General features: G+C 38.1%; 1 protein-coding gene and 1 long non-coding RNA gene across 3 annotated transcripts in view; both read right to left on the bottom strand.

The window, feature by feature from the left end:
* The window catches only part of LOC125611546, a 5,703-nt gene extending 5,115 nt beyond the window's left edge, over positions 1–588 (bottom strand). The window contains exons 1-2 of the long non-coding RNA XR_007341754.1: positions 435–588; positions 280–284 (exon numbers count right to left, since the gene is read on the bottom strand). This is a non-coding gene — a long non-coding RNA (uncharacterized LOC125611546). The remainder of the gene's footprint in view (positions 1–279; positions 285–434) is intronic.
* The window catches only part of Vwc2 (von Willebrand factor C domain containing 2), a 170,176-nt gene that overhangs the window by 74,839 nt on the left and 87,491 nt on the right, over positions 1–7,846 (bottom strand). The window lies entirely within an intron of this gene.

Here is a 7,846-nt window from a genome sequence, read left to right as displayed (position 1 = left end):
CTAGGCCTGATCTGCAGGTTGGTCGCAGGTCTGCCCACCTTGCGGGTACAGGTGTCAGTTCCGCTCTGCCCCTACTCCAATTGGGGTCACTTGACCACCACACAGGCGGGCCGCTGGGCCTGATCTGGGCGTGGGCGAAGGCTCTGCTCTTCCCCGCCCCTACTCCAGTTGGGGTGAAGTGTGTACCACGCTGGCAGGCCGCTGGGCCTGATCCGCAGGTCTGTCGCCGGTCTGCTTACCTTGCCGGCGCGTGCGGTGGCTCTGCCCTGCCCCTCCTACCACGCCTGCAGACCACTGGGCCTGATCTGCAGGTTGGTCGCAGGTCTGCCTACCTTGCGGGCGTGGGCGGCGGCCCCGATCCTTCCCTCTGGCTCGACGACAAAGCGAGAGAGACTCGGGTATCTGTGACTCACCCTCCCTACCAGGGGACCAACTGTTTCCGTTGCCGCTGGCACCGATGAAGTTTTCTCCTCGGCCGCTCTCCGATGACATCAGATCTCTGCCATGCTGGCATCCCCTGTTCAATGGCTGAATCCCATTTTCTTCTCTTCCAATAGGCGGAGCTGTGTCCTCTGAGCCGAGCTTCTGCCCTCTCAAAACTTCTTTTATAATAAAGTGCTGAATGCCTCATGTAATGTATCATTCAAAAAATGCTGGCAACACAGTACACTATAGAGTGTTGGTGACTTCCCCACTTAATCACATGACTTGCTGGAAATTGGAGCATGCTGCTGCTGCTCAGCATTGCAAGAGACCTGGGATACAAACTACACATCATATTGCTAGCCCAGAAAACTATCTGGATTCAAATGTGAAGTATGGATTCTACTGAATGAATATTGCTTCTATACTGTTGTAAAATGGAAAAATTAGAAGTCAAACCTTTTTGGATCGTTGGGACCATCTTTCCTTCCCTCTCTTATTCTGTCTGAATAGCAAATTCTGACAAATAATGAGTAAATGAGAAGACCACATTTCTGTTTTCTCATGATTCCTTTTCTTCCTAACAATCATTCAGGAATGAACCATTTTTTACTTCATTTTCAGAATATTTTGATCAATATTATTTCCTATGGAATTGTTAACAAATAACAAAAGTTTAAATCTCATTACAGGAAGCCAAGTAAAATGGAAAGACATTCCTCACATGCTAGTCTATGTTTGTTCCACTCATGAGAGGCAACCCCACATATTCGCAGGAGCTCTTTAGTTTGTTGCTGTTGCTGGCTGAAGCCTCTTTAGGTGAGTTGCTGCTGCCTCAGTCTGTCCAAGTCGAAAGGAAGCAATCATAGATCCAATTCCACAAACATAGGAAACTATATGCCATAGAGGTGCCTTGAACTGTGCACATATTTCCAGCCTGCCAAGGTCATGTGTGATCATCTTAAGAGGTAGCTTCATATGTGTTATTACCTTCTTCTAACAAACGAGGACATGATGGCTGACCGCAACCATACAAACTCAAAGCACGGGACTGATGTCAAAATTGATCTCCCCCTTTATGATGTGACTGTGCATCTCTTCCCATCAAGAACTGCAGTCTGATTTTCCTCCTTTTGAGTCAGGGCTTGCTCACTTGCTTGCTTTGACTAATGTGTTATTTGCACTCTGGGCTGCTTGCACATTGGATCTGGTTCTCCGCCTGCACCTGCAATCCTAAGATAACCATGAAAGAGGCCCACCCTGGGCTGTGGCATTCATCTTAGGACTAAGCAACAGGCAGAGATTGGAAAAATTGTTGGGAAATGGCTACTCAGGGTAGGAAAATGTCTGTGGTGAAACACATGGCACAACTGAAATTTGCAGGAAGTTCAGAAGATACAGGACTGATGGATTTGGTGAAATACCAGTTGGTTCTCTTAGATGTACCTGGTATGCTACTGGCAAGAAAAGGTAAGCCAAGGAAGAGAATGTTCAGCCAAGAAGTGGAATTTAGAGAAACATGGAGGAGCCAGGACTTGCTAGGTGGAAGAATGAAACAGTTTCACATATCTGAACTGTCCAACTGGAAAACAATTCTCCAAGTAGGAAATATGGTGTCTCTCTTATAAAACTCATATTGAAACTTAGACCATTTGTGAGAGAGTGAAACCAGGTGGGACTTTTAAGAGGTGATTAGGCTTTGTCCTCATGACTGGATTAATCCATGTGACTAATGGATTAATGGGTAAATGAGTTATCTGGAGAGTGAGTCTGCTTTTAAAAAAGTCATTTCAACTAGGTTTCCCAGTTATACCCTGTCACTCACACCCTGTGATGTCCTGTGCCACCTGAGGATGCTGCTTGCAAGCAGGCCATCATTAGGCCATCTTGACCTTGGACAAGAACCATGAGTAAATAAAACTCTTTGCAACTTACCCAGTTTGTGGTATTGTGTTATTAGCAATAGAAAGCAGACTAAGACAGATTATAAGAACATATATGAAGGTTTATACAAGATTTAACGTAGTACCTAGTTGAGTGTACTCAACAGAACAACAAGGTTTCTAATAGTTTCATGGCCTTGTCCCACTTCACCATGAAATTCTGCCTAAAGTAGAGAGACATCTGGACTGTGAGATTGATATTACATGAGATGAGAATTCTGGGGTGTTAGAAGGGAGTGGATACATCTTGCATTTTGGGTGTGGTCAGATGATTGATGCTGGACAGCAAACTAGCTTGGGCTATGGCAGAAAGGAACCCCTTGCTTATATGTGCCTCCCTGAACAACTTTCTTAGGTGGTCTAACTTCCAACTTAAAACATGACCAAATCACACAACGGGTTACTTGAAGCCATACATTTTGTAGTGGTTGGTTATGCAAAGCTACCTGATTCAGTTCTCATGTTATCCCCATTCTTCAGATGAGAAAACTGAGGGTTAAAGGTTTAAATAGCTTATCAAATACTATAAAATGGATCAAATCACAGGTATGAGCCAAGGTAATCTGATTTTAGAGCCTAGCTCACTAATTACCACCCATAGTAAAAATAATTCCCTCTTTCTATAGGTTATATTCTTACAAAATCAATCACATTCCTATATAGCAAATTTTCAGTTCAAAAATATGACATTAAACTATATCATCTATAATTGTTTACCAAAAAAATAATAAGTCTTTCAGAATAAATATAGAAAGATATCAGCAAAAGAAGAGTATGTAGTTCCAGAGTTTCATCTACTCCACAGAAATACTGAAAAGCAAGCAGGACCTGTCAGAACCAACTTTGTTAGAAAGGTGGAAAATAGACAAAGATTTACAGCAACCATGCAAACACTAAATCAAGAACAAGGCAATTTAAAAATGGAAGGAAAGCATTGGGGCATTTTATGTGCCCTTGCTTCACCTCTCCTTGGCTTGGCAATCTGGAGGTCTGAAGCCCATGTTTGGACATACAGTGTGGATGCTTGGTACCAGGTTCAGAAAAGCAGACAGCATTAGCAAATCATTGAGCATCTCTGTTTGAATCTGTCTGGGGCTACCAGAAGGAATGATACAGGAGCTCAGATCTGTTTTGCCTAACTCAGAAGCTACTCAAGGTGGATATTGCTCAAAAACATTGCAAGACCAATTAAAAAACAAACAAACAAACAAACAAACAAACCTGCAGCCACCTAGGCCAAAGTGGAGATCTGCAACAGTGAGAGAGAAAGAGCCTGAAAAGGGTTTCTTTAGGACATTAGAGTATTCCAAAGAATCCTGGTGTATGGGTTACCTTGAAAGCCATCCAGGTGTCCAAGACAAGAAAAAAAAAACCTGTGTGGACATTGCTTTCATCCCAAGCTGAGCCCTAGACTTAGTGGAAGCCTAGGTAGGAGTTGAAAGAGGGTCCTAGCTCAGAGCAATCCGCAGAGAACAGGAGAAGGGGGCCTTTCTCCTCCCTACTCTTTCCCTCCTTCTTCCTCTCTCCTGTTACCCTCACCCCTGCCTCCCAGTTCTCCCTTGAATGAAAGGAAGTCTTTGTCAAACCACTAATTGAATAATAGTTAAGTAATGGACACTTCAGTGACACAGATGAGAAGGAACACAATTTGCAAAAATGGTTGATGAAAGTCCAATAAACCAACTATCCCAGCCTTCAACAACCCTGAAAACTTCAGCAAACCCGCAGAAAATGGAAAATCTGATTTCAAATTTTGCCACATTATAATAATCAGATATCTATTTTTTGAAAAAAGAATTGATGAAAGAAAATACGACCTATCAGGAAACAAACACAACACATCAAAACTTAAGGCAAGGCAGTTCTAGGAAGGTGATCTATGACTCTAAACTTTTTATTATAAAAGAAAAAAATAATCAATAACCTAACTAAAAGAACTTTAAAAAAGAGAGTATACTAAACCCAAAGGTAGCAGGAGAAAAGAAATAATAAAGATTAAAGCAAAGATAAATGAAAAACAAATACTTCATTTCTATTTCTAGAGAATAGAAAAACAAAAGAGAAAATTGACAAAGCCAAAAGTTTGTGTTTGTAACGATCAACAAAATCGACAAGACTTCAGCTAGAATTACAAAGATAAAAAGTAAAGACAAAAATGATTGAAATCAACAATAAAAATAAAAACTGACAGAAATAAAAAGGATTATATGAGATTGTGATAAATAGAATACATCAATAAATTAGATAATCTAGATGAAATGGACAAATTCCTAGAAATGGACAAGTTACCTGAACTGATGGAAAAAGAAATAGATAAATCTAAAACAAAACAAAACAAACAAAAAATCCTATAACAAGTAAAGATAGTGAATCAGCCATCTAAAACCTCCCATCGGGAAAATTTTAGGACCAGAGAGTTTCACTGGTGAATATTATCAAATCGTTATTTGAAAAACAATGAGCAAAAATCCTTTTTAAGATCTTTTATATCATAGAAGGGAACACTTTTTCTACCTTATTGTAAAAATTCAGCATCACCCTGATACCAAAGCCAGACAGAGACATCAGGAGAAAGCTACCGACAAATAACTCAATGAATATAGATGCAAAAATCCTCAACAACATACTAGCAAATTGAATCCAGCAGCATATTAAAAGGATTATATATCATGTCCAAATGGGATTTATCCCTGGAATGCAAGAGTGATACAGTGTACAAAAATCAATGAATGTAATACACCATGCTAACAGCATGAAGGGGCAAAAATTATAGTCATCCCAACTGATGCAGTAAAACATTCAACAAAATCCAATACCCTTTCATCATTTAGAAAAACCTTCAGCAAAGTAGAATTAGAAGGAAGAAATGGGAACTTCCTAACATGATGAAAGGCTTTAATGAAAATCCTAGAGCTAACACTCAATGGCGAAAACAGTGAAAGCTTTCCCTCTAAAATAGAAACAACACAAGGAGTGTCACCACTGCTATTCCATGTTGTACTGGAAGTTCTAGCCAGAGTGGATAGGTAAGAAAATGAAATAAAAGACATCCAAGCTGTAAAGAAAGAAGTAAAACTACTTCCATTCACAGATACCATGAGCCCGGGTGTAGAAAACCCTAGAGAGTCCACAAGAATGGTACTGGGGCTGCCAATTGAACCCACAGTGGTTACAAGTGACAAGATCAACACCCAAAAGTCAACTGTGTTTCTGTATATCAGCAATGAATAATCCGAAGAGGAAATTAAGAGCAATTTAGTCCACATTAGAATATGAAAGAATAAATTACCTAGGAATAAATTTTACTATTGATGTAAAGGACCTGTACATTGAAAACTATAAAATGTTGCTTAAAGAAAGTAGAAGGGACACACAAATAAAGGGGAAAAACTTCCCAACCTATGGCTAATACTTGATATTTTTAAAATGGAACAATCAAAGCAATCTGCAGATTCAAGAGGACTTCCATCAAAATTCTGACAACTGCTTTTTAAAGAGATGGGAAAATCTTTCCTTAATTCATATGCAATTACACAGAGGTCCAAATAGTCAAACTCATCTCCAAGAGAATATCAGAAGACATAACTTTCCAATTTTGGGACTTACAAAACTATAATAAAAAAGATATATTTAAAAAAATGAAATGAAATTTAGAGTCCAAATACAAGTCACTACATCTTTGGCCAGTTGGTTGTGGACAAGAGCAGCAGGTCTATTCAATGGGTGAAGAATAGTCCCTTCAATAAGTGGTTTATGGACAACTAGAGAGGGGTACAACAGAACAAAGTCCCATCCCTATCTCATACCATATACAAACATTAGTTCCAAGTGGGTGTACAACCATAACATAAGAACTAAAATTGTAAAATTCTTAGATGAAAACAAAGGTATAAATTTTCTGACACAGGACTGGGTAATGGATTCCTAGATGTTACACCTAAAGTTGAGCAACTAAAGAAACAATAGATAAAGTGTCCTTCAAAACAAAACAAACAAACTTATGTGCATCAGAGGGAATTTTATCAAGACAGTGAAAAGATAGCCAACAGTTTGGGATAAAATATTTGCAAATCATACATTTGAATATATTCAGAAAATAAACTTTTGTATCTCAACAACAACAAAAACATTCTGATTTTAAAAACCAGGCAAGAGCTGGGGTTGTGACTCAGTGGTAAAGCATTTGCCTAGCACAAGTGAGGCACTGGGTTCAATCCTCAGCACCACATAAAAATAAATAAATAAAAGTATTATGTCCATCTGCAACTGAAAAAAAAATATTTAAAAAAATAAAAACAGGCAAAGACCTGAATAGTCATTTCTCCATACAGAATGGCCAGTAAGCTTATGAAAAAGACTCAATATCATGAGTCATTAGGGAAATGAAAATCAAAAGCACAAGGAGATATCATTTCATATCTACTAATATGGCAATAATAACAACAATGAAAATGAAAATAAGAAGTGTAAAAATGTGGAAAAATTGAAACTCCTATAAATTGGAATCCTTTTCCATTTTGCTGAGAAGGTAAAATTGTGTAGGCACCATGGGAAAGTTTGGAGGTTCCTCAAAAAGCTAAATAGATTATCCTATAAATAAGCTTTCTAAGGCTATCATATAAAAACAAACAGAAACTGAGTTGTTTATTCAACAGAAATATGTTTTCTTACAGTTCTGGACACTGAATATACACAATTAAGGTGTTGGCAAATGTGATTTCTCCTGAGCTGGCCTGTGGACATCTGCTTTCTTGCTGTGTTCACACATGTCTTTTTCTCTGAGCACATGGGTCTATGGTGTCTCTTCTTATAAGAAAACTAGTCCTCTTTTATGAAGCTCCACACTTATGACCTCATTTAACCATAATTACTTAAGGGTCTTATTTTCTAATATATTTACATTGGGAGTTAGGACTTCAACATTATAAATTTGGAAGGAGGATGAAATTCAGTCCATAATACCTACTGTATGTCACAGCTGTTCAACTCCTAGATACCTACCCAAATGAATTAAAAATGGACTTAGATATTTGTCTTTCAACATTCTCCTTGAAGCATTATTCACAGCAGCCAAAGAGATGAAAGTAACCCACATGTCTATCACCAGAGATATGGATAAACGAACTTTGGTACATAATATAAGACAATATTATTCAGCCACAAGAAGGGATGAAGTTTTGATATATGCTTCAAAATGGGTGAATCTTGAAAACATTAAATGAAATATACTAGATATAAAAGGACAAATATGATTTCATTCAAATGAAATGACTAGTATAGGTAAATTTATACAGACAGAAACTAGGTTAGAATTTAGCAGGGATTTGGAAGAGAGGAATGGGGAGATATGACTTAATTAAATAACTAAAGTGGCATTAAGCTTCTACAGAATCTAATTATATATATATATATATATATATATATATATATTTATATATATATGTGTATATATAACTATGTGTATACATATATAGGGGGGA

Source organism: Marmota marmota, unplaced genomic scaffold (assembly GCF_001458135.2).
Source record: "Marmota marmota marmota unplaced genomic scaffold, marMar, whole genome shotgun sequence".
Classification (NCBI taxonomy): Eukaryota; Metazoa; Chordata; class Mammalia; order Rodentia; family Sciuridae; genus Marmota; species Marmota marmota.
The sequence above is the reverse complement of the archived record's forward strand: the minus strand, read 5'-3'. Positions and strand labels throughout refer to the sequence as shown.